Here is a 22,696-nt window from a genome sequence, read left to right on the forward strand (position 1 = left end):
GGTTTCTGTGATGATGCACACTCCTTGTTTTCTCTAATGTCTCTGGCTCTTTAACTTTATTCTCTCTTTTGGTCAGAAATCAATGTCTATTTTGTCTACTACTTTCTGTATAATGGCTGGTACTGAATCTGGTATATAGTAAGCTCTCAAAAAATATTGATTAAATGAATAAATGAAATAGTTTCAGTACCATGAGCATCATGTTTTTCCCTCTAGAGATCTGTGCAGTATGGTAGCTACTAGCCATATGTGGTTATTTAAATTTAAATTAATTAAAATGAAAACTTCCTCAATTATACCCGCCATATTTCAAGCACTCAATAGCCACATGTGTGACTAGTGGCTAACATATTGGACAGTGCAGATTTTTAGAATGCTGCCATAATTGCTGACAGTTCTATTGGCTGGCGCTGTTCTAGTGAGTTTAAATTTAAGCGCAGTTGCTGAAGCCTGGGCCACGTAAGTCATAAGGTCATGCAGAAATTTGGGCAAATTATTGTATCTCTCTACAGGCCTACAAAATCATACAGGGCAAATGGTTGACTAGAACAAACAGGTATTCCTACTATTATAAAGGAGGACAGAGTAGTATCCTAGTTAAATGCACAGGATTGGTAATGGACAGAATTTGAGACCTAGTCCTACTATAACATTTGACAGTTACGTGTCAAGGGCAAGGGTTTCTTCCATTTTGCCTCTTTGTACTTCAATTTCCTTTACTGCAAAATGAGGTTACTAGTGGTACCTTTCTTATAGGGTTGCAGAAATTAAAGAAGTTGATGCAAATAAAGTAGTTAGTATTGTTCTCAGCACAAAGTGAGAGCTCAATACATGGCAGCTAGTATTATTGTTGTTATTACACGTATCCCCAGGATGAAGGCACACACCTACACGTTTCTTCTTCTATTCCATCAGTGCTCTCTAACCCTGCTATAGTTTTTCAGGTAACATAACAATAGTGACTAAAGGGTTATACATTCTAGGCCGACATGACAGGAGAACAGGATTGGAGTCTTTAAGAAGTTCAGGATTTGACTGAAAATATTTGCTACAGAATGGATAGAATCTTCTAGGACCCTGCATTTTCAGCTTGAATCTCTGCATGCATGCACTGGGAACAGACTCAGGAAGGTTGGCTTGAGCAGCTTCCACCAGGAGTCCACATGTTCCCCACAAATATTGCACTGTCAAATATCTATTCTCTTTGCCCTGACAGCACAAAGAACTGCTGTTGCTTTTCCAAACTGGGAGAACACCTAATTGAAAGATAGACAACCTGGATTTCCAGTGGTCTTCTATTGGATCCTATCAGTTACTTTATAAAGGTATTGTCCAGTTCCTTTTAACATGTGGATAACCACCCACAATTTTTCAGTTTCATCCTAATAATGCTGGTAAGTTAACTAACCTATCTTTGCAGCGACTGACAGAGTCTCTGAAGAAGCACTTCTACAAGTGCTTGTCATTTGCGGTTTGACATTTCTGACTTGCTGTGCCCCATGAGCATGAATTTGGAAATTCCTTTAGGAAGGATTTACATGTCACAAAATTTTAGGATAGGTCTGATTATCATTTGTAGTCTCAGCTTCAGATTTTCTTTCTTATTAGAGACTTACTCAGTTCAGGTCAGCAGCAGTTTCTATGAAAGGAATTGGTTTGCCAGATTTTAACATAGAAAGTGGTTCTGACACACCTGTTTAGGGACTTACTAATTTCTTGAGTGTAGTAATTTGAGCAATTCACATGTGAAATACTTTTTTAGGTAACATCCATTAGTAGCAAGAGCGCTGATCGCCTCTCTTCCTATCCTCTGTAGCCCCAGACCCAGCTACTATTAGTAGATTCCACAATGAGCTGCTTCATTTCCAAAAGTTCTTATGGTCAGCTTTTTAAAAATTAGAGTGTTTTAATTCAATCTGACATCTACTAGAACAGAAGATTGGTTCAACTTAACTTTCGTTTTGTTCAGACGTGATTGCCAATGACTCATTTCCATATTTCTAGTCTTCCCATCACCTTTTTGATCTCTGTGTCTGCCAAGTTCACTGGGTTAGAACTTGAAACTAGTGTGATCCTCCAGCCCCAGGGTTCCATAAAGCCCCTGTAACCTTGCCTAATGGTACTGTAGCAAGAGGAACAACTAGACATCTATATAGACCATGACAAATCTTTCTTGGAAAACAGTTTTGGTGCTTGCCCTTCTCAAGATGGTTGAGTGCAACATCTTCCTTTCTAAATAGCAGCATATTCTTTAGTCTTTAACTGCAAAAAATTGGATTTACAATTGAATTAAAGGCAGAATTTTTAACTGGGCACCACAAAATATGGTTTTCTAAGTCGGTGAGAAGAAATATTAACTTTTAACTCTTCGGTTCTTTCTGGTAATAATATTTCCATCAGTAATCACCCTGAAAAAGAAAAAGCAGGTAACTATGATTTGGAGCATGTGGAATGGTCTTTATATAGACATAAAAGATGAAAAGATGAAATGTTTTCCTCTCTATTGCTGAAACAGCCAAAGAAAGAGAAGGAGGACTGATAGACAGCAGCCTGTTTTCTACAGGGAATATATTAAATACCCTTGATAATGAGAGTGTTAGCTCCAGGGACAAAGAGTTAGTTCATTTAAATGATTATTACTTTGTCTCGTTTGCTTTTTTTTTTTTTTCTTTCATACTTTTTTTTTTTTTTTGTATTTTTCTTTGAGCCACGGTTTCTGTCCTTTACCAAGTATTTACAATTTCTTTCAAGTGAGATCAAATGGGATTGCACTTCCTGTTTCATGGGGGTTGGCTCCACCATTGAAAATTATGGGTGCCAAGCAGAAAGAATCGGGTAACTAAAGGGAGATTTCTCCCTTTAGAAGGAAAAGCTTCATTTTAGTTGAAAAGGAAAGACAATGCAGCTGTTTTGAGTAGCTTACATCTTTAGAAATGCTAATGAATGTGATTGAGTTTCACTGAAAGTGGGACTGAACAGTGCAAGTCAAAAAGAAAAAGGAGTTTTGAGGAACTAGTCTCATTTAGAGACAAAGATCTTATTTACAGTAACTTTATCCTAAGATCTCCATTTGCACTGCTCCTAATTTAAAAATATAGAGCCAAAGCAAAAATGTTCACCTAAGCTTTTGGCTCATCTCGGGTTTTCTCTAAATTTCTTTTTTTGGGAGAAGCATTGTTCTCAAATAATAACCAGTTCAAGAAATTTGCTGTCAGATTCTGCTAGCCCATCCTTGTTTAATTAAATAGGGTATGCAAAATTGAGAAACAATGCAGGCAGGCAAAAGGAGCCCCTTGCCTCTATTGAAGGGCTCTGATGGTAATGGTAAAGTGAAGCTTGAGAGCAGTGGAGCTGTGTAATTGCCAAGGATTACTGTTGTTATTCTTCATTATACATGGATTTTTAAGGATAACAATTGATCTATCCATGTCGGCAACCAGCTCTCAGTTTTGGGGGGATTTGGAGGGAAGTCTTAGATAGCTACAAATGGTAAACTTGGCCTGTTTTGGATTCTTGGACTTCCTGCAGAGATTCTGCTCATGGCTGGGTGTTAATGAAGCATCCAAAATAAAAGATGGCAGGGAAGACAGAAAGTTGGAGGCCCTTGCAAGGAAAAAGAAAATAGCTTTCTCACCCATCACTAGGTTCATGGGTAAGGCCCCATAATAAAAACTAGATTAACAAGAGAAAAGTGCAGACTTTATTTAATAAGCTTTACATAAGACAGGAGCCTTCAGAAATGAGGATAAAAAGAAACAGAGAAAACTATGTATTTTTATCCTTAAGTTTGGTGAAGAAGTAATTAGTCATGCAAAGGCATGATTGGACAGAGTGGGTACGATAGAGAAGTGGTAATAAATTAGGGCAAACTTAGCAAAGCCTGTTTGATTCTTCTCTGTATCCCCCTATCTTCAGAAATATGGATGTTCCTTTCCTGCAGGTGTAGGGTGGGTACCTCTTGAATGAGGGTCTTACCTCCTGCGTTAGGGAAAGGAGCAGGAGAAGCAACCTTCCTAGGTTTTATGACCTGCTTCAGGAAAGAGGGGGTTATGAGAATGGCTTCTGCTGTTTTCTCAATGACAAGGTGCTATATTTGGGGGGTAGTACCGTCCAAACTCCATCACTCTGAAGAAACCTCTGATCTTTACATAATTCAGGTCCATCTTCCTGACTTCCTGTCCCAGGGTTCCCTTTCAGTCATCCTTTCTTTATCTTCATCTTCCCATTATCTGAATCAGCTTAGAGTCAGGAAAATAAAATGTAGAAATAAAGAATGTGGAGCAATTGCTTGTATCTATGTGCCCCCCAAGCTTTTTGCCTGGTTTTATATATTTTTTGACACTGATAGAACCCTCAACTTAGAAAAAGTACCCGGCCCTCAGTAAATACTTGTGGAGAAATGCAGAATACATTTTGCTGGTAACTTGCTATCTCACCTTCATCCTGCCATGGGAGCCTCACTGGAGTGCGATAGCTGGGAATATCTGGCTTTGAGCAGGATGACGAGGCTTCCTTGTACCTGCCCATGATGAGCTCAGTAAATACTGAAGGAAAGAAGGAAGGAAGGGAGGGAGGAAGTTAGGTTACATTTCACTTCACACAGGATGACATGAATACATTTGTTTGGATGATAACCTCAGAAAAACAACTGAGATACCGAGGAAGAACATGTTATTACATCTCAACATTAAGTACGTAAAATATTTTGCACATTTTGGACAGATGCATTTCTTACAAATAAGGACAACTTTGCTTTATCTGCTTTGAATGTTAGGGCTTTAATTGTCTCTGAATAGACAAGCATTTTGATCTTTGGTAGCACTGTGGGACTAGGTATCTTTGTACTGAAAGATGAGAATGCTGAGGAAGGCCTTTAGAAGAATTTCTTAAGGTAGATAGAGACATTTAAATCGAAATGAAGATACAGAGAAAGCAAAGTGACCGAAATGCAGTGGGTTCAATAAGGCACTTGGGGAACAGGAAGGCCTAGGCACTGGTTGCCTGTGTCTGGGTGTGAACTGGCAGGAAAGATCTAGGCAAAGGTGCAAGAGCACGGACAGTTCAGCAAGTATGTCAGGAATCTCAGAATAATCTTCCTTAGCAGAGACTGGCAAGGCATCTATGAAGAGGAAAGCATTAGATGGAGCTTCTCTCTGTAAGGGCCAACTGAATAGAATAAACTGGCGGGGAATGTAGAGTGCCATTCTCATCCAGTGCAGGAGAGCAAAGTATAAAGCAAACAAAACCTTCTAATACATTGAAGGAATTGTGTTGGTGTATCAAATCATTTTTGGCTTTCATCTTTGCTTATGGCAATTTATTCATGCCATAGACCATAATCATACTTTTTGGTCAGAGTGACTGAGTGGAGAGGTGAAGAGAGAATTGAAGAGAGCAGGAATGTCACATGTACTGAAAGAGTTTTGGAGACAGAACCTTGGTTACAGAAATAGACGTTATTTAACCAGAAGAAGCAGCATGCTGAATGTAGGGAGTAAAAATAGCCAAATTCCATTTGCCTGTAGTGGTGCTAGAAGGAGTCATCTTACTGTATGAAGGTTAAAAAATTCAGCAGAGCTAGGAATGTCAGGTTAGGGATCCCTGAAGGGATTAGGGCATCTCATCTCTGGCCATCTCTGAAAACACAACTTTTGTCTTAGGTATTATTTTACCTGAGACATAAAAGCACACACCTAATGTCAAGTTGACATTCTTTACAACCCTGTGATTTTTATGAATTGAACTTGTTGGCAAATGACATCAGAAACCAGAGAGAACTGGGCTTGAAAAACAACATGTATGGAAAGTAAGATCAAGGACCAGGACACAGAATGTGACAACAGGGACCAAGGGTCTGCCTGATGTACCTACTATGGCACTACTGACCCCATAGACATAGTCACCTGCATGAGGTTTTGGTGCCATCAGCACCTCATTGTGCCAAAAGCAAACAAGAGTGTGTTTACAGCTACATCTGGATTTGATCTTTATGCCTCGGACAGTCCAGCGTTTGTTTCCATCATTGGATGTGGGCAGGTCATGCTTAACCTCTGTGAGCCAAACCTAAGAGATCACCCTGGCTTTGTTGTATTCAGCAGCTCTTGGAAAGCTACCTTGGTGTTTGGAGCTGCTGCCAAATTTTTTCAACATAAATTTAAAATTACGAGGCTTTGCCACTTCTCCCCATGTGTTAAAGAGTTGCAAAAAGCCACTCTGAGTTCACTTTCCTTTAAGAGTCCTTTTTTTTTCTTCACATCGAAGCTGTCAATTCAAAAAAGGCTTGTTATAAATGGATTAATTTATGGCAAGATTGTTGATTGACAGGAAAAAGTTTGTTTTGTGTGGATTTGACATCACAGCCATGCATAGCCAATTTTCCCACTAACAGCTTCTTTATGGAAGAATTCTTCCAGCCACATTGCATAAACAGCTGTTGGAAACACCTTTGCATCGATCATTTGTAATAGTTTATTAAAGTGATACCTGGCAACATGTCTATATAGTTAAAGGCTTGCTCATAACCAAACCCCATTTTTCAGGAATTTATTACTCAAGCTTTTCAAATCATATCAAACTCAAACCTCAAAAGTGAACACTCACTCTAGGCACTGTCTCCTTCTTTACTGAGGGTTCTGAAGCAGGGGTCTCATTTCTTAGAATGACATGTGCCATGATTGATTATGCATCAGCTTTCTGAATAAAAAACAAAAAGAGGTTTTTTTTGTAATCATTTTTCCCTCTGAAAATATGGTAGCTTTCCTTCTCCAGATATAAATATTTGCAGAAGAGATGTCCTAATTATCATAAGGATGACCTTCTGATTTTTAAGTTTATATTTTTATACTCCTGTACCAGATTTGGACCCATCTCTTAATCCTTTGGATGGCTGCCATTTTCTCTCCTCTATTCTTTTTCTGTTTCCCTTTCCTCATACAACAAAGCCCTCCTCGACTTGCTTTCCTCTTTGTCTTTAAATTGAATGTAGCTTTCCTTCCTTAAAGTCTGTACTATAAAGCAGGTGAAAAGATGGACTTACTGAGACTAGGGTTGGAATGCCAGCACTTTCACATGCTGTGTGACTTTAGGAGAGATATTTTGCCGAAGTCCCTGTTTGTTTTCTCACCTAAAAAAATGGGGGCTATAATAGTACCAATTTCTTAGGCTTGTTTTAAGGTCTAAATAAGCTGATGCATGTAAAAGGCTTGGCATAGTGCAAGATTTTAACTATATAGTGGCTGCTGCCCTACAAATACAGGCCAAGGTAGGATTAGGAGATGACCCTCATTTTTTTGCCTGCTTGGGTCTTCCTCTAGTCTTCTTCTGAGGTCAGGACACATTTTGTTACAAATATTGATATTTCTTAGCTCCTCCATGGGATACTGGCAGCTTTTTTTTTTTGGCAGCTTCTGCGGCAATGATGCCTCTTGCCCCAAACTTGGTATTTATGGAGCTTCCTCACAGGGGGTAGAGGAGGAAGGTGCATAATGAACTGTGATACTCCATTAGCCTGGATAAGCCCCAGAGCATATGAAGAGCTGAAGGAGCCAGCTGGCTCCCCAGTAAGCCCTGGTGCTGCCAAGACTTACTGACTGCTGACGAGGAAGCAAAGAGGAAAGGCTGGTGCTTGGAGGAGTGAGGAGGACATTCCCCCCACCAGGATTAGAAAATGATTGGCTTAGGCAAATCATGAGGATTGAATGAGCTAATGAATGCCTTGAAATCCATCGACAAAGATTCTATTAAAATCCATTGTATTAGTATGTCATTTCTCATCTCCAGGGCAGTGCGTCTTTGAACAGGATGGGAGCAAACTTTCTTGTGGATGAGTTGCAGTCCTTGAACTGACTTCTAGATCATATCCACACACTGTATGCAAAACATTGTGCTAGACTTCCTCCTCCAAAACGATCACACTTCCACAGCTGGATTCTTAAAAAGAAAAAGAAAAGCTGATTCCACAAATGTTGCTGGTAGGAAAAAACCCATGTAAAGTTTCTTTCTTTTCTTTCCTTTTAAAAAAAGTTTATTAAGAAAGAAAAGTCCTCTGCAGTTGGACTTTACTTGTTATTTTCCACAGATTTAGGGGGAGATAGTCAAAGGCAAAGTAAGTAATGTCTTCCAGCAGAAATGGAGTATTTTTTCTTCTGTCCTCGCAAAAATGTTGCTATGTGTGTCAGTTATGGAGGGTACATCACCCTCCATTCTTCAGAAAATGTTCCTTTTGCTGCTGGTAAAAATAAAAATTCTCCTCCTACTGTGCATGCAAATTCTCATGGAAATATGGTTTTGCTCCTGAAAAATATCAGAAAGTAAAAATTGAAAATGTCGTGACATGTTTTCAAATCTACCAAAAATGCTCATGTGAAGCAGCAGTTTTTGGAGTTACCATGAAAACCATATTCAGTATGAATGTGCAAAATTATGATTTTGCACACTATTGCTTTAGTATACACACCTGAGAATTTTTTTTTCCTATTTGATTTTCATGAGAGTCAAACTTCAAACAAATAGAACTAATCAAACCAGACAGGTCTCATCCAGTGCTCCAGTATAAGCAGTAATAACAGCTGAGGGATCTTATTTAAAAGTACTGGTAATTCATGAGCTCTGCTATGTTGATACTATTTGGTGATCTGCACTCTTGTGATGCCATTCTCCACAGTGACAAAAGGCAGAAAAATCTATGTATTTTGACAGTATTCCAAAAAGCTCTCAGGGAATAGTAAATTTTTTGAAAAGAGGTAGACAGAAAAGATTGGCATTTTTCAAAGACAGAAGTGTACCTTAATGATTCTGGTAGCACCACCATTTTGAATCTCTTTTGAACACGTTGGGAGGAAAATCATGGCTAATGAAAATACCCATCAATTTCATCTCCTTTATATTGGGGGATGGTCCAATGCTTAAACAATTGCTGATGGGATCCCCCAGTAAGAGGTTACCTCAAAGTTTTCTGCTGAGTGAAATCACCACATTTGCAATCCGGGGACATATTCCATTTTCATGACTATTTGAAGATATCTCAAATGGCAGCACTGGAAAGTATTTGGACCAAGAATGATTGACAGTGTCTGTAAGTACTTATTACGTCAGGGCTTTAGTTCGTCGATTGATGGGAAATGATGTATAATAAATTAGAATGATCACACATCATTTCCCATCGATTGAAATGCCAAATCCTTGACGGAGTAATGAGTTATGGCCAATACCACTCACTGTCTTAGGAGGAGATTGATTGCATATCCTTTCATCGATGCGATCCAACAACACGAAATTCTAAGTACACATCTAGCTCCCAAATTTTACCATCATTCCAGTGCAGAGCATAAAGTTAGTGTTGCCTTGGTGAGTACAGTGCCATGTGGGTATTGGAGCATGGATATTCTTCATCATCTGATGCAGTGAGAGCTTCATTCGCCACAGAAATACAGATGCATCCTAAGTGCAGAGAGACTCAATGAAGCACCATTAGCCATCCTAGCTACAACAGAATTCATTTCCTTTGTAGAATAAAAAAGGAAGGCTCCCAGGTCTCTTCACAAAAGCAAAGGGAGCAAGTTAACAGTAAGCTCAATGGGATGAATGTTCAGTATGCTCAGGTAGCCAGTGAGTGGGTATTTTTTCCTATTTCTCTTGTGTAACTTATTCTCAGCATTATATGTTTTCTAAATCCTTCCAGTGGGTAAGACCAGTTCATGTTCCTCTCAGGTAGGAGAAGCAGTTCTTTCTCATCTCATAATTAAATAGCAAAAGTCACCAGCTGTGAAAAATTTTTGTTTATTTAGGTGGCCAACCTGTCTGTTTTTCCCAGTGGAGGTGGGAAAGCTGGCATGATGCATGAAACTCACACTCTTTGTTTCTCAGTCAACATTCGATGATAATTTCTAAGGCCTTTTTGGGCTTGTTATGTCTTCATAGGCAATTTAAGGCTAAAATAAATAGAAGCCCTTTTAAAATGTTATTCAAGTCATTCAACAAATGTGGTTTTGAGTAGCCACTATGTGCAACCCTTTAAAATGTGTGATACCCTTTAAAAATGTGTTTTGGCAAACACCCCAACATAAAAACTCTGTCTCAGGTAGAAAATGTCAAAACAAACAAGAAAACCCCTTTCTTTCATGCTTAGATAATGTAAACTGTTTCCCAACTTTCTACACAATTAGAAGCATTTGATCTCTTCATAAATTGAAAGCTGCTAGACTGAAAGTCTGATGCGGGTAGAGAATATTGTCTGTCTTGTTAATTGCTGTGTACTCAAAGCCTAGGGAAGTGCCTGACACATGTCAGGGAATCGTCTTGAATGAATAAATAAAAGAATGAATGATGTATTTGGAATTATAAGACTTTTCAAATACTGGTAACTTGATGAGTTTTTTTAAGAAATCACCACCTCTATATTCACTTTTTTCCACCTGGTAGAATTATAGTGGCCATTAAGATTATCTCCAACATGGTTACGTAACATTTAGCTACTGAAGGAGGATGGAGTGGAGAGAAAAAGCAGGCAGATGGAACTAACATTTAGTGATTCCCACTTCCAAGGTGTATTACACATATTTTCTTATGACCACCCTGTGAAATATGTATCATCCTCATTTTACAGATGTGACACCTGGGATCCTGAGAGATTAACTTTCTCCAATTTACTCAGATAGTGAGGAGGACTGATGACAGGTCAGCCAAACTCAAGTCTGCTGCTGACCTATTCTTGGGGAATTGGGCTTCCAGAGACTTTAAGGTAAGAAGCCAGAGGACCAGAGCAGAAATCTGGCCTGAGGATTACAGTTAGAAACTCGAGATGTCACTGTTCCAAATAAGTTGGACTGGCCAGACCTGGTGGCTCATGCCTGTAATTCCAGCTCTTTGGGAGGCTGAGGCAGGAGGATTGTTTAAGCCCAGGAGATAGAGGCTGCAGTGAGTTATGATTGCATCACTGCATTCCAGCCCTGGTGACAGAGTGAAAGCCTGTCTCAAAACAAACAAACAAAAAACAGGTAAGGCAGGAGGATATGGATAATGCAAGGTCCATAGATACATATATTCCTGTACTTGCAGTAGATACACAGTAACTATGAATCCTTCTCAAATGATTAATTGAATGAAATAATAGATTGGATAAATGAATGACCTATAAGACTTTTAAACTGTCAGGGAGCTAAAACATCAAAAGCACAATGCTTGACTCTCAATACCACTTACTTGTGCAGTCAGAAAACAATTAGTGGGCATTTACTTGATTTTTACTTTATCCTGTAGCTACTACAGATTAATAATATTTTCCTTGACCTCAGTGAATAGTCTGTAAACAAGTATTTATAAGATGATAACATAAGTGCTAGTGGAGGTAAGTGCAAAACTATATAGGGGAGCAGGATGTGGAATACATAAAATTATATTTGAGCTGGGAGAGGAGTGGAGGACTTAGGGAGACCACGTAGATTAGCTTGTATTTGCACATCCTCTGCGAGGAAGATGGGGATTTCCTCTGAGAGGCAAGGAGGGAAGGGTTTCAGGCAGTGGGAACAGAATGTGCAAACCAGTATGGCATATTTAGGAAATTACAAAATACACATTAAAATTTATTCTAATCATACCTTTTTTCTAGAAAAACAGAATTAGGCTGGGTTTATAGGGCAAATAAGCAGACTCTAATATGACATAATAATATTGGTATTCATAAGAATTACCGCAAGTTTCCACACAACTGATTCAGTCACAGTTATTAATTGGCATAGATAGAAATGGTTAGATGATCTCAGTGCCTGGACCATCATTATTAATTTCTGAGTAATTTTTAAAAGTGATTGCTCAGGTTGCAAAGAGCACTAAGCTTTAAGAGTAGAGTTATTAGCAATGAAGGAGAAAAAGGTCAATTCTATTGGCCTCTACTCTTATTCAAACAAGTGGAATATGTCATCAAAATACTATGTCCTGAGATAAGCACAATATATAGTAACAGGACAACACTCAAATAAAGACCATCTACACCTAGGAAGGCTGAGACCCTTCCAAGTATACCAGAATTCCCAGTGGAGCATCCTGGGACAGCATTCACTGTTGCAAATTCACCAGCAGGCAGTTCCCTGATTCTATCTTCAGGAAACCCAATCCTGATAGAATTTGCAACACAGTTTATATTTCATTGATTATATTGGTAATCCCTACCTTTGAGCAGAGTCAAAATCTAGCTGTCTATTTAACATTATTTTTTTCTATCCAAAATTTACTTTCCTATATAAAGAATATCATGTGGAATGGTTGGGTTCGGGAACTGTCCATTAAGTCCTGTCTAAACCATAGTGCACACATTTTGAAACCAGAAGAACTACCAGTTCAGGCAAATCATATTTCAATTATACTTGTTGCATGTAACAAGGTTTCAACAAGAATGTCTATCCAAGCCCAACGGAATACTGGGATCCATTTCCTGCAACAGTGACTTCTCTCCTGGCAAAAGTCCCTTCTCATAGTGTACCCATAGCTTATAAACTCTCTTCCTTTCTACATCTGCATAAAACTAGAAGCTCATTAGATCATCTCCTTGCTACATATTTTATATTGAGAGGAAGAAGGATGGTAACCTTTGTGGGTAGTAGGAAGTGGTTCTTCCTCCACAGTTTATATATGTGGGTTGTTTGTAAACCAGGGAAAAGATATGCTGTTATGATGTTAATATACAGGGTCACAATAATGCGTGTTCTCCCGCTTCTAACTTTGGATTAATTTGCTTAGCGTATCTGTTCAATTTATTCTCAAAGGCAGAAATTATAATATAAATGACACTTGTATAGTGATTTGAAATTTACAAAGTACTTTCACAACATTATTCCATTTAATGCCAACAATAGCCCTTTGAGCTGGGTGCTTTATCTTTTGAGGGTAACTGAGATTGTGATGTGAAGTGATGTACCCAAGGACCCACCACTATTAAGTGATAGAACTGTGATTCTAAGCCAGATTTCTGATCAACAAGTCTAGTCTGTCTATGACATCAGACTGCATAGCAAAATTTATATTGTCAAAAGACTAAAGGTTGAACACTAAAATCAAGTTACAGCATTTGTAACAGTCTTTCTTTTAGGAAATGGAGAATCCTTCTCAGCATTAGCTTGGGGTTTCTTTAAGCCCACCATTACAGAAACAATTGGATTTTCTGCCAAGAAACATTAAGGCTGATTTGACAAGAATGACGAGGCACTTTAAGAGTTGACTGACTGTTAGTATAAGGCTTTTAGAGCTTGCTAAAATTGCATCAACTATAAGTGAAAGAAATGGAAGTATCTACCCAGAGTTTCAAAGAAAAGCCTGTGATCCCAAGAACAAATGGTAGCATGGTCACATCTCTCTCCATTCATCCAACAACTCTCGGATTTCTATACTATACAAGTTTATTTGGTTCTTCTGCAATGTTCTGTGACCCTAACACTCAGGGACCTACTGAGGTCTAAACTGATCAATGAGAAAAAATCATTTTGTGTTTATTGAAAGACTTTCAGACCTGTTTAGCTGAGACACTTGCTGAGATATATTTGCAATTCTGTCTTAGAACTTCCAATCTGAGGTGAATTTGCCCTCCTGTCACCATGTCTATAGGGTGTAGCAACACCTGAAAGCAATGAACAAGATCTTTGAAGCTGACAAGATCTCTGCTGAAACCAAGATGAGTGATAGAATCTTCCATTATGAATCTATACTTCTTGTGGACTCTTAGTGACTGTAATTATTTTAAAATTATTGTACTTTTAAAGAAAAAAGACTAGACAGATTTTTCTCTCCATCTCTTTTTCAAAGAATATATCAAACTAGAGTGCAGGTTAGTGTAACTGACAGATTTTTCATTGTTTTCCAGTTAAAGAAATGAACACAGACAAATGAGAAAACATCTTTGATCTATGGTTGTCTTTAATCTCATAAAATTCTGGCTTTTAAGATAATTTTTAAAAGAAGATTCTTAACTGTGGATTTTCCCTAATCTTTGCACTTAATTAATGATCATTTATATTAGGATCTTCTCTGCCCCTTTTTAGGAATGAAATTCCAACATGAATATGTTATCTAATCCTCATATTACTGCAATAATGTACTTGGCCACTGACAAGCTTAGTGTTAGGAAAAATAACCAAGAAATAATCAAGCCCAGGGTTAGGGAAAATAACCAAATAAACGGTCAACTATCTAAATAGACTCTGACCTATAGATAAGCCCATGTTGATTTCTAAGTTGTGTCACCTGCCTGATGCTATCACATTTGGTAGTGTGAAACAGATTTTTTAAACTGCCCTTGCTGAGATAATAGAAAATGAGGCTGGTACTTAAGGTGTAGAAGACTAATTTTACATGAATAAGCCCACATTAAATTAAAGACCTGTGGCAGCTGAAATCAGTGGTGATGTTCTAGACTTTTCTAAATGTTTTCTCACATTTTAGAAGATAAATTTCACCAACCATCACCCGAGCAAGTCTAGAAGCCAACTATTATTGTTCGAAGTTCAATACCATTAAAACATGTTTAAAGTTCTGATCTTCTAGCTATTCAGAATTTCTCTCCTATATGATGGTACAATTAGAATACATTTTCTCAGAACTATACTGTTGACATTTTGGAAAACAATTCTTTGTTGTGGAGGGCTGCTCTGTGTATTGTAGGATGCTCAGCAAACTACTGGCTTCTACCCTGTATGCCAATAGCTCCTTCCCTTCAGTTGTGACAATGAAAAATATCTCCAGACATTGCCAATTTTTCACAGTTGGTGGTGGGGGAAGAGAGGGGATACATATGTATGCAAAATTACCCTGGTTGAGAACCATTAAGGTAGAAGCATAGATTTCTGGGTTCTATACCTTTGTAGCATCTGTAGATATTAAAATTGAAGGTGAGCGGGCTTAATGACACATCCCAGATTACATAATTGTTTAGAAGCAGAGGTAGGAATCAAGCCCAAATCTTGTGATTCCTATAGTATTTTTCACATTGCAGCATATTATTTTTGAATATTGTTGTGGAAAGAATATTTCACTGACTCACAAACAGTCATATCCAAGAACGTTCTGGCAACATTAAGATGATGACTGTAAGAACTGAGTCAGAAAGAACACATTATTTATATGAATGAAATGAAAATACTAAAAAAAAAAAAAAAAAAGCCCTATTTGCTGTTACAGTTCAATCTTGCAGGTATTTGGGTAGTGATAAACAAACAATGTCTAAACTACTGACAAAAATTCTCTCCTTGACCGAACTCTATGCAGGGTCCCCTAGACTATTTTTCAACTAGGCTTTCCTTTTGGGCTTCCATATTTGTATCTCCATTGTCCAATTTTAGTGAGAATCTTGCTAAGTCATTTTAACTCCCACCCTCCCACCTGCCCCCTGCCCCATATCTGTTCTCTTTCAATAAATGAGTTCATCATCCTCCACTATCCTCCAGGTAAGGTCTGGTCATCCTTGTGTGCCTTCAGCAAGAATCCTGTTAGGTTGGTGTAGTCAGGATTCCCCACTGATCCCTGATCTTTTCTCGTAGTAATTTTTCATTCACTGATCACCCCTTGCTGTTTGGGTATAAATTCCTACTTACCTATGCTGTATTTGGAGTTGAGCCTAATCTCTCTTCCTCATTGCACAGTACCATTGTGGTGGTCCCTAAGCCTATCACAGTAGTCCTCCCTGCACGTAAATAAAGTTTGCCTTACCATCTTTAAGGAGTGTTATGAATATGTTTTTCTTTAACACTACTCATATAGCATATATAAAATGATAACCACAATGAGATCAATCTATAAAAGTCTCTTGACTGCTACTACCTCATTTGAGGTAGAAAATTATTGCAAGTGTCATGCCACTTCCACATTTTGTAACTAAGAATAGAAAAAAAAATGTGCCTGGCAAGAACAAAAACTACAGACTGAATTAACAGCCTGGGGCCACTCATTATGCCAGGATATATGTACTTAAGCTGTGATGGAGGCTGCCATCTTGGATTGACCCCATTAGCCCTCTCTGGTCCATCAACAAGAAGTAGTGGAGGCCATCTTCCTCCTCTAACGAAGATATTGCCAAGAAAGTACACTGCTGTGCAACCAGGTGTTTGAGGAACTGAAGAGGGTGAAAAAAAGGTAGAAACAGAAGGGGTATATTTTGCATTTTCTACTTACATATGAATATGTACATGTGATGGGGCAACTCTCTCACATATGTCTTGCTCTCCATCACACACTATGCTAACCATTTGTCACACTCAAATATCAATTTATCCAAAAGTTTTCTATGTTCTTTCTTTCTTAGATTTATCTCCCTTCTTTATACCATTTTTACTGAGCTATTTGGTTAAAAAACGTGTTAATTTTTTATAAGACATTTTATATCTGATGCTGTATGGAAAGTGCTTTGTGTGAAAGGTATATTTATTTGAAGCAAAGTTTATAGTGCATAGTTTGCTAACAGTCCTAATTGGCTTCAATTTAGGGGAGATTCTAGATAGTTCAAGGTTTGTGGGTGCAAGTGTTTTAAAATAATTTAAAATATCCAAGGAGTAAGGAATATACATCATATTGGAAAATATAAAAAGGAAGAATTATAATTGAACATAATTTTATCTGGAAATTATACTGTTAATGCTTTTTTCTCTCTCCTATACATACATGTATATGTGTGTATATATTTCAGATTATACAGTAAATATTTTTGCTACTTTTTTCATATTGTTATGGTTTTTTATGTCTTTGATTATTCATGTATATTCCAATTATATGAAGATACCCTAATTTATGTAGCTATTTTTAATTTTTTTCATTGAATTTTATTTGTAACTTTTTGGGCGATAATGGTATAAAATGCTGTATAATCAATAATAAACTAATTATATGATTTATTTGTACCTTTAGTTTTTTCCTGATATATTATTTCCTACAAGTCAAATGCTGGATCGAAGACCATAAAGACTTATAGAACTCTTGAAACATATTGCCCTATTGCCTTCCACCAAATAGATTTGTAAAATTTCCATCATAAATGTATGACAGGATTTTAATTTAAATAACAAGATGCAATTGCTGAATAAGAGTCAACATTAAATAATTCAACAATATCTTTATATAGATACTTCTATTGCTTTGGCACTGTAGATGTTTTCTTTAAAGTTAACACCTTTTAATGAGTAGGCAAAAATCAAAATTAAAAGAATTTGCATGGGCTACCAAAAATATTTTTCCATTAAAAAATAGCAGAATCATTAAAGATATCTAATGTTCTTTCATATTTAATATTTTATATATCAAGCTCAACTTTTTTCTCAATTCAAAATTTAATGACTTATTAAGCAACTATTGCATGCCACCTCTGTAATCTCAAATCTGGTTGGGGTGATAAGAGAAGTGCCTAATTAACTGTAATACAATGACATAGATATTAAAATGAAGACAAAATGCAATGGAAACATGTGGTAGGGCAATGTTTAACTTTTCTCTGGAGGATGGAGCCCATAAAAACTTTGCAGAAGAGGTAATTTCTAAAGAGTGATTAGTAATTTTTTAGGAAAGGGAGAAAAGAGCTTTGGAACAGAACAATATCAAAGAGGCACAGGGACATGAAATTATACAGCTTGTCTAGACAACAGTGGTAATGAGGTATGGCTGGCACATAAGAGGTTGTGGTGTTAACATCGAATTTTCAATTCCCCGTCAAGATCTTGTTTTGACTTATTCTGTAGTCAAAGAGGAGCCATTGAAGAGTTTTGAGCAGGAATATGAGCATGATTTTTTCTGTATTTGGATTCAAGTTGGAAGAGATTGGAGACAAGATAACTGGCTATTGGTGTTATCCAAGGAAGATGACAAGAGCTTGAATATCAGTGGTGGAAAGACTACACCTAAGGGGCAGAGTAAAATGTGTATCAACTGGTCAGTCAACAGATATTAATTTTGCTTGAACAAGTTATCAGCATTTTCTGTGCTGGAAATTAAGAAGATAGCAAGTCCTCCCACACAGAACTTCCATTCCTTTGGGAGAATTGGGCAATAAACAAATATATACATATACATATATGTACGTATATATACATATACATATGTACATCTATCTATCTATCTATAAAGCAACTGACGATGATGAGCAGGAGGAAGTGATCAGTCACCATGAAATAGAATAAGGGGAAGGGGGTCTTTTTAGTTAGGATGATATCCAAGTTGCCTCATGAAGGATGAGAGAAGCCAGCCATGTTAAGAGCCAGAGCTCATGTGAGAAGACTGCAGTGACGAACTTTCTGAGGTAGAATAGTTAATAGGAAAGGCTGTGTGGTAGACGGGGTAATCATACTGCCTTTAGAGTCAGATGCCTTGAATATAAATTCAGGCCCTGCTGTTTATAAGCCTCAGCTTCCTCTATTAAATGAGAATAATAATGTACACATTACAAAGTTACTGTAAAGATTATATAAAGGGATGTTATATAAAATTTAGCACATAGACTCTAGATAGAAAAAACTCAGTGGAAATTAGTTGCTATTATCGTCATCATTATCAAGAAGAATAGGGAGAAATAGGGCACTTCAAATTTCTGTCTTAGGTGACTGGAGTGCATAAGGCAGCCAAAAATAGGAACATGTTGGGGTGTTCAGAGAGTGATCTGCTTTGAAGAACCTGTTGGACATCCAGCTGGAATTTGAAACTAGAGGTCAGGAAGGAAGTCCGCATATAAGGTATACGAGAGTCACTGACTTTGCTTGAAGAAGGTACACAGAGATTAAGGTGAGAAAACAGAAAACTCAGCACTTTATGAGGTAATTGTCTCTTTTTTAGAAAGCTCTGATTATTTGAAAAAAATTACTTTGAATGATTAGAAATCTACTTATAATTGACATTCACTGGCCCTGGTCAGACTTTCTGGAAATATGCAGAATAAGAACAGTCACTCTTCCAAATCAGAGCCTTCGTAGTATGTAAAAAATGGTTTGTTTGACTCCTCAGTCTTTATCTGAGAAAAATAGTCTCATATTTCAGTCATTCCTCATATATGGGGATCTTTATTATTATATCTCATCATTATAGTTGTTTTTTGGATGTAATTTAATTTGTTCTTGCTCAGAACTAAACCCAACATTCCAAATGTGATTCGATCACCATGATAGTTTCAACCTATTATTTTCATCTGTCAAGTCCTTTACAATCTTAATTCTATCATCTAACATATTAGTGATTCCTGCCAACTTTATGTCATATACCAATTTGATGAATGTGATTTCTAAATTTTTATCCAAGTCATTGATAAAGATGTTTAAAGACTAAGCTAATGTAAATTGAACTATCCCTGCTGTTGACTAGTGGGTGGACGTGAAACCTTTGTCTTCACTGACGAAGGGCAAGTTGTGCTTAAAGTTTTGACTGAATGGGCTGAGTCAGATGGGGCATGAATAGCAGGAAGGGCAAGTTGCACTTGAAAGTTTTGTCTTGAATGGGTTGAGTGAGAGGGAGCATGAATAGCAAAAAGGAACTGAAAAAAGGAGATGGAATAGAAATTATTTGACATAGAGGATGGGAGCTGTAAAATCTTGGGATGTCTTTGGTGGGAGTTATTTGGGGCTCCCAGAGGTACAGGTGGGAAAGAAGTTGCAGAGACAGGCTCTGGAAGTGTTGTAGGTTGACTAGGCAAGTGACCAAGAGGGCTTAGTCATAATAGTTCTGAAAAAGACTAGTAATAGGAATTCCATATCTTGCAGACAAAGCAATAGAAATGTAGCAGCTGGAAACAGATGGTAATTATGCAGAGATTTTGTACTGGACTCAAATAATGGGTCTAAGTATGGAACAATACTCCAGTCCTGGGAGGATGATATGGTTTGGCTCTGTGTCCCCACCTAAATCTCATCTTGAATTGTACTCCCATAATTCCCACATGTTGTGAGAGGGACCCAGTGGGAGATAATTGAATCATGGGGGTCAGTTTCCTCCATACTGTTCTCATAATAGTGAATAAGCCTCATGAGATCCGATGGTTTTATAAAGAGGAGTTCTACACAAGTTCACTCTCTCTGCCTGCTGCCATCCATGTAAGACGTGAGTTGCTCCTCCTTGCTTTCTGCCATGATTGTGAGGCTCCCTCAGCCATGTGGAACTGTAAGTCCAATTAAACCTCTTTCTTTTGTAAACTGCCCATCTAGGGAATGTCTTTGTCAGCAGCATGAAAACAGACTAATACAGAGGAGGATCATAAAAGCAAAGATAGAGAAGTAGGAGCTCTCTCTACTTCACCATAATTGGGCTGGGGTTCTGTTAGGATCACTGTTAGATAGGGCAACTCATAAGGATGAGGGAGGAGAAGTGAATGTAGAAGTTGAATCCTGAGAACGAAGCCAGTAGAGGAAAGAAAGAAGAGTTGCAGCTTTGAGGTGAACAGTGAATATGTGTATAGAGTCATTATTCTTGAAGGCATTAAGTATTAGGTGGGATAGGCCATGCGGAGGCCAAGGTCACAAGAGAGCCAAGAAGTCAAGACTGGATCAATATATTGTTGGGTGAATAACCCATTTTATATCCCAGAAAATTGAGGAACTGAGGCTGCTAGTGTAATTTTTATCTTCATCTACATTAGTTCAGGAACTAGATAAGCCAAAAATCAAACCAGAGTCTGTGGCACAATGTTGGCTCACTGCAACCTCTGCCTCCCGGGTTCAAGCAATTCTCCCATCTCAGCCTCCCGAGTAGCTGGGATTACAGGTGCACACGACCATGCCCAGATAATTTTTGTGTTTTTAGTAGAGATGGAGTTTCACCATGTTGGACCAGGCTGGTCTCAAACTCCTGACCTCAGGTGATCCACGCACCTCGGCCTCCCAAAGTGCTGGGATTACAGGCGTGAGCCACTGCACCCATCCTATATTTTTCATCTTTAGTAAAAGATTTTTAAGGTCAGAGATCATATGAACAAGACTGCATGAACCATAGCATCCTTTAATATATTTTTAATATACAATGAATACTTAATAAAGTATTTGTTACATAAGTATAAAAGATTATCTTCAAATCCTCGAGTATTTCTCATTTTCATGTCTATAACTTCTTGATGATGATGCTGGTGATGGTAATCATAATATTAACATTATACTGGGCACTATGTCAGACACTCTGATAAGTGCTGAAACTCATTTAATTCTCACAGAAACCTTATAGGGACAAGTTCTTATTTTTTTTTCACTTTTTCAGAAGAGTAAATTGACCATTATTAGAGTAATTAAATAATCCGACCAGAGTCACACAAACAGAATGAATGAATTGGGGATTTGAACACAGGCAGTACAATTTCAGAGACAGGAAACACTATATTATATTGCTCCTTTGTTTTTTGACAGATAGTGACTCATTTTTAGTCCATGTCACTTTCAACACCAGTTACCTTTCTTTTAAGGGGCACAAAGAAAGCAAAGACGTTATTACTGGATTCAAAAACATGATTAGAAAACAGCTAAGTTAGGATGAGGATTCTGAGCAAGTAACTAGGCTTGCTCACTAAGTTATTCTTCTTACATACCAATTTCAGAATGAACATGAGCAAACATTTTATTATTTATTTTTTTTAAGACAGGGTCCCATTCTGTCACCCAGGCTGGAGTGCTGAGGTGTGATCTTGGCTCACTGCAGACTTGACTTCCCAAGCTCAGGTGATCCTCTAACCTCAGTCTCCTGAGTAGCTGGGACCACAGACCTGTGCCACCACGCCCAGCTAATTTTTTGTATTTTTGGTAGAGATGAGTTTCACCATGTTGACCAGGCTATTCTCGAACTTCTGTGCTCAAGCAATCTGCCCGCCTTGGCCTCACAAAATGCTGGGATTACAGGCATGAGCCACCACACCTGGCCATGGGCAAACATTTTAAAATAAGAACTTCATGAATCTCCAGGATACATCCTAAATAGTCAAAAATCAATCTGTAAATACCAAGGGATTAGGTATCCATTTTGGGGGAAAGGGAAGAAATTTAAGTTACCAAGACTTTTGCCTTAAAAATGGTTTTTTAGTCCTCATGTTTAAATTAAGGTTTGGACTGGTGAGGCAAAATCATCCGTGTTTCCCATGGCCATGAGACTTGGACAGGACACATGACCAGCTAAAAATATTCTATTTGATTGTATTAATAGAGTTCAAGAAACATTCAATATGTACTTGAAGATTTAGTGTTCAAATGGATCTATTGACCTGTTTAAATGAGTTAACCCACAAAAGAATAGAAGCAATTTTTATAAAGATAAATCAGAGAAACCAGAAACTTCTATGAATACAGGTAATTCCATTTTTGCTACATAAATAATTAGGTGTATACATACCTTATAAATGTCAGTACTTAAATTAGAATTTTCCAAGATCTTTTCAGATGGATATCATAGTTAGGTGAACAAAAGAAGAAGCAGGCGATGATCCAGTGCTCTTTTTTTTTTTCTTCAAAAACTCTGGTGAACTGAAGAGAATATGGTATTCAAAATGCACATCTAAAAGCTTCTAGGTGGAATTTAAATAACTTCATTATTTTTACCTTTTTCTTCCAACCACCCCAAATATTCTGACTCTACGTGGACCAATCACTTGACCGATTTTCTATGTAATTAAAATCATGTGCCTTCAAAACTATTTGTAGGGGGAATGCTTCTGAGACTCCTAGCTTTATCTTTCTATACTTGTGTAACTTAAAAATGACCAGGCAGAAGTTTTTTT

This window comes from Macaca mulatta, chromosome 1, assembly GCF_049350105.2.
Source record: "Macaca mulatta isolate MMU2019108-1 chromosome 1, T2T-MMU8v2.0, whole genome shotgun sequence".
NCBI lineage: Eukaryota > Metazoa > Chordata > Mammalia > Primates > Cercopithecidae > Macaca > Macaca mulatta.